Genomic DNA, 6,000 nt, shown 5'->3' on the forward strand with positions numbered 1-6,000 from the left:
TTGAGTGCACCCTCAGTAAGATTGCAGATGACACTAAGTTGGGCGGGAGTGTTGATCTGTTTGAGGGAAGGAAGGCTCTGCAGAGGGATCTGGACAGGCTGGATCAATGGGCCGAGGCCAACTGCATGAGGTTTAACAAGGCCAAGTGCCGGCTCCTGAACTTCGGTCACAACAACCCCATGCAATGCTACAGGCTTGGGGAAGAGCGGCTGGAAAGCTGCCTGGCCAGAATGAACCTGGAGGTGTTGGTCAACAGCCGGCTGAATATGAGCCAGCAGTGTGCCCAGGTGGCCAAGAAAGCCAACAGCATCCTGGCTTGTATCAGGAATAGTGTGGCCAGCAGGAGCAGGGACAGGATTGTCCCCCTGGACTCGGCACTGGTGAGGCCGTACCTCAAATACTGTGTTCAGTTTTGGGGCACTCACTACAAGAGAGACATTGAGTTGCTGGAGTGTGTCCAAAGAAGGGCAACGAAGCTGGTGAAAGGTCTAGAGCACAAGTCTTATGAGGAGTGGCTGAGGGAGCTGGGGTTGTTTAGCCTGGAGAAGAGGAGGCTGAGGGGAGACCTTCTTGCTCTCTACAACTACCTGAAAGGAGGTTGTAGTGAGGTGGGTGTCAGTCCCTTCTCCCAAGTAACAACCAATAAGACAAGGGGAAATGGCCTCAAGTTGCACCGGGGGAGGTTTAGATTGGATATCAGGAAAAATTTCTTCATGGAAAGGGTTGTCAAGCATTGGAACATGCTGCCCAGGGCAGTGGTTGAGTCCCCATCCCAGAGGTATTTGAAAGATGTGTAGAAGCGGCGCTTAGGGACATGGTTTAGTGGTGGACTTGGCAGTGGTAGGTTAATGGTTGGACTTGAAGATCTTAAAGGTCTTTTTCAACCTAAATAATTCTATGATTCTATGATTATACAATTTAATACATAGGAAAAATGAAAAAAAACCCCAAACCACCAGACTATTAGTGGCTTCTTTGTAATTTGTTGCTGTCAGGTTTCAAACTGCTGAGACTGTAACAGAACAACATTGGAGCTCTGTAGCCAAATCATAACAAGAAATGCTTTCCCTCTGTTATTTAGGACAATAGCAGTGGCTGAGTGAGCATTTCCAAAGAGAAGTGGGTGGAGAACCTTCAGATCCTATGTTCGCCAGGTTTAATACTTGAACTCTGAAAAGCTTTGTCAATCCAATCCAATGAATTGGGAATATCTGAAAAAAATGTTTGAAACGCTTGTTTGCAATAGGGTTTCGGTGACTGAGTTTAAATTATATTTACTAAAAGCCTTTCTGCTTGGTGCATTTGGTCTCAGTGAGCAACATTTACATTTAAGCACCACCTTTAAAACCAAGCTCCTACATCTCCCTCTAAGGTTTTTCTGCAGTAACTGTAACAATCACTGAAATGCAGAAAGAATGTTTTTATTTCTAGAACACCTAGTCTGTTGTATGGTAGGATTAACCTATACACTCAGTGGTTTGGAATGTAATTGTAATTTTCATCCCCTGTATTTGTCATGGACTAAATAAGGCACAATATCTGGGGTCTGTTAGCCCGTGGTTGGGGGCTGCAGAGCAGATAAGGTGACTGCTTTGGTTGTAGCTCATTTTAGCATGCATATACTAAACTTGGAAGAGTAGAGAGATTAGTACAGCCCTGTGCAAGGGTGACAACCAAATTTATGAGTAATTCCACATCATGGCACACGGTCACATGCCCCTTTACACACTGGAGCTTGTCTGACCTTGAAGCTCAGCAGGATTAGACCTCAAAAGTCAGTACTTGGATGGGAGATCTCTGGGTGCTGTAGGCTTCCAGCTTGACATAAAGAAGAAAAAAAAAAATCACCCTGAGGACAATCAGACCTTGGAAAGGGCTCTTTTACAACCACAAGAGAGGTTGTGGACTCTGTCCTTGTGAACTTTTAAAACCCAGCTGAAGAAAGCCGTGGGCAACCAGGTCTGCATTCAGTACTGAGCCTACTTTTAGCAAAAGGTTGAGCTGGATGACTTGCTGAGGTGGCATCCAACCTGAATTATTCTAGGATTCTGTGGTCTGATGTTGAATTTTATGTATTTCAATGCATTTATGTATTTTTTTGTTGATAAAGTTGCATGCTTACATGAGTTGACTGTAATGGTAACATTCAATAATCATGATAATTGTATCATAAAAAAGAGGTCACACTTTCTGGCATTAGTAGAAAAAAATATTTTTCATAGATTTCTAAAGATAGCACTAACTGCCATAAGGCTTACTTTTTTTATGCATAGCAAAAATTTCCACCGATTGCTAATGACAGACTTTAAGATACTCAGTAGCCTATAAATGAAGAAAATAGTAATAAGAATTGCAGCATACCTTCTTAGGAAAAAAGTGGGTTTTTTTTTTTTCTTTTTTCTTTTTCTCTTTAAGAAATATAAATGACCAAATGCAGGAGTATATTTGTGATAGAAGCAGAGTGGGCTGCAGTATTCTCAATTCACAGAAATTACATGATCCAGGTATCAAATAAAAGCTTTGCTCTCCAAGATCCACCCACAGCTAAAATGTTTGGTCTAGGCATGTTGGGCTTAAAGCTCCTTGTTTCTCTAGCAATATATTAGTTCTTCTTTCAGTTGGAAAAAAGATTTCTAGGTATTTTGAAAGGACATATTTTTCTTTTTAATCACTGGTCTTTCAAAATAGGTAAATACTCAGATGTGTCCAAAGTTGTCCATTTCTCCATTATTGAAAAAGGACTAATTCATTGTCCCCTTGGTTGTTCTGAAGACTTGGATGGCAGTGTTGAAGGGTCTGAAAATATGAAAACTCTGATGTTTTCCAAATACTAGAAGAATATACTTTTGTACACTACATAAAGGATTGCCTGTTGCAGTTTTGAAATTCTTCAAGAACAAAGCAATAATGGGGAGACTCTTTCAGTGACTGAATATAAGTGCATATTTTTGAATTATTTTTAATACTACTGCAAAAATAGATTTTATGCATGTTGAAGCTTGAAATAATACATTTATTGAGACTAAAGAAAAGTTACTGATAAATTCATAAGTATAATCTTTTTTCTAAAAGTACATCATGGCAAAGTGGAAAAAATGGAAAGCAATTTCATTCAGTGATATAAATTGGCTCTCCAATATTTCTTGTTTTAACTTTTACTAAGTAAAATCAACTTCAGTCACAAGAATTAATCAACTCCATTTTTTTCTCTATGAAAAATCTCAACTTTTTAAGGAAATTTTTGAAGTTTCTGAAAGGTTAAGGCTTGGCCAAGGGCTGTATATGGATTATTATCTGACTAGTTCTGTGTTCCAAAGGGCCAACAGTGGGTGGGCGCATGCTCCAGCAGTCTTGCAGTAGGACATGGGCAATGTCCCTTCTTCATTGTATCTTATGCTCATTTCTACCTTAAGTGAAACAGCATAAAACTATTTGCCTTGCATAATCAGGTTCAGACAGACTGCAGAACTGTGCTGAAAATTGGTTCTCTGAAGACAATTGTCAAAAGTTAGTAGCACTTTTAGTTCTACGGCTTCATAGCTCATCAGATTTCTAACTTTTCTTTACTTCCTATTGGTGAGTGTAAACATGAGTACGTGGTATTTTTCTCACTATGGGATTCCTGCACCGGCCTAGGAGTTCTTGCTGCATAGAGATTTTTCCCTGTGCAAGCTGCAAGTCCTGTGCAAATGTGCTGGGGAAAGTGGTTGTCACCAGCCCCCGCTATCTCTTGTGCAGCTCATAAAAGGGGCAAAAATAAGGGAAAGAGTCCGACAGTACCATCTCAGCCCCGCTGGGAAAGCTGTGTGAGCATGCAGGCAGGCTGGCTTTGAAGACAAAGGGGATGAATTTTGACCGTGATTTAGGTATTTTGCAGTTGCACTGCTCCTTAGTGGTGCCTGTCAGTTAGAGCTCACTTTTGCAGGGACGATGAAATCTAGTCCTGAAGCAGCGGGTTTTGCCAGTAGGCATGTTTTACTGGTTACTTATAGCAGTAATTAGTCTTAATGGCTTCAGGAACATGTTGTTGGGAGGAATGTGCTAGTTAGGTGGATTATCTGCAACAACGGCAAAGTCCTTCAGGGCGAGGCTTGGTGGAAAAGGCTGGGTTCCAAGGGGAAAATAATGGCTGCGTCATGTAATTAAGAAATGTATACACCCAGTGAAGGTGAATTAGGAAGGCTTTTGGATAGATTAATTCTGGCATTTTGTATTGTGTGAGTCCTTTTTGCTTTTTTTTTTGGTATGTAATGTATTTAAACAGCACACAAAATGCGTATTTGATCTGAATCTGTACAGAAGAGGCTGTAATAATACAATACCTTCTAAACAGAAAGACAATTTAAATCCATTTGGGAACTGCAGCTGCTATGAAAGGCAGCAAGCTTTCTTTGTAGGAGTTGCGCCTGGTAAAAGGCGCCACAGCAATGTTCTGTAACATTTAACTGTAGGAAGGAACATGAAGACAATTAGGTATTTAATTACAGTTCTTAAAAGAACTTGAATAGAAATTCAGACTTCTAAATACCTTTTTGGATCCATTCTTTCTGCTTCCATTAGGCTACACCCCAACTCCAGAACCTGGGAATAGTTTTTAGGCTTCCAGGCCGAGTGCGTGTCCAGATGTATTTTGACACAAGTCAAGATGAGACCCCAGCATGCACCAGCAGGCACAGCCAGCCTTGCTTCCACCAAAAGGCAGCTGGGAGCCATCTGGCAGCAACACGAAGTCTATCTTCTAATATCTCAGCAAATAAGTATAAATGTGGCTAATAGGCAGCTTCTCTGCACTCAGGCTGTATTCTCCGTGGTTCAAAAGCTGGGGACTTGTGCAGGCAGTGGAACCGATTGAATTACTCAGGATACCACCGATCTGCAATGAGATGCTCTCAAGCTATTTCACTAATTCTTAAGATACACCTATTCTGTGGCCAGCTCAGCTTGCTTTTCTTGCTGAAGGTTGTGCCACTGCACATGAGGTTTTTTTAAAACACACCCTGAAAGAACAATATGAACAAGATTATATTAATATTGACAATAAAGAATTAACATGCATCCTATCATTAACTTCTACCAAAGCAGATTTTGTTTGTGGGATCATGTGTGAAAGTCCTTAATTATATTGACTTCAGCCAGAAGCATTCTTTCCTCATAGAAATACAAGTCTAGATACACTTGCACAATAATCACCTATTTTTTGTAGGATAGTCAAGTAATAATCCTTTGAAAAAGAGCAACTAAGTGCCCAACACATTAAAGCAAAGCAGGATTAATGAATTATTTACTACATCAGAAGCAATTTGTATTTATAGTAAAAATACCAAATATTTTAAATTCTAGCACTGCTATTGAGATGAAAGTGGGAACAATCTGCTTACGATCACTTGTCTTAAAGTTAACGTGAGCTGGTTGCATTGTTTACTAGATTAGGCAAGATGTATTTCAGCTGATAAATAAAGAATGGAGGTTTTGCCAGATGATGCACTTTCCCTAAATCATGATTGACTCTGAAAGGATTTGCTTTGCTTTTTATGTAGTTTTTCTATTACACAGCCTGTCTGAGACAAGCTTTGACCAGCTTTGCGATGAGATGTGATTACTTTCTACTGTTCTATTTAACTGCAAAAATGGCTGTGAGATGCAAATCTACTCACATGATGAAGTTCAGACTGAGCTACTGTCAGAGCTATGGAGGGAAGCTCCATGGAAGTCAAAAGATTGCTTCTCTTGTTCTGCATCCTTTTGAGGAGGCAGGGAAAGAGCAGATTTTGCCCGTTTACGTGGAATAAGATGGTGTCAAGTATAGTGGTCTGTGGAAATTATAAGATGTTACCCAGAAAACTTTGCTGAAGAATTTTAAACTGAGAAAACATGGTGAAATTGCATGGGAGTTCAAATGTAAAGCAATGTGAAGGGCTGTCTTTGATATGTTTTGAATTCAACTAAAGTGGAAGAAAACAGAATTTTCTGACACCTCACGCTTGAATGAGAATTTATTCT

Source organism: Pelecanus crispus, chromosome 1 (assembly GCF_030463565.1).
Source record: "Pelecanus crispus isolate bPelCri1 chromosome 1, bPelCri1.pri, whole genome shotgun sequence".
NCBI lineage: Eukaryota > Metazoa > Chordata > Aves > Pelecaniformes > Pelecanidae > Pelecanus > Pelecanus crispus.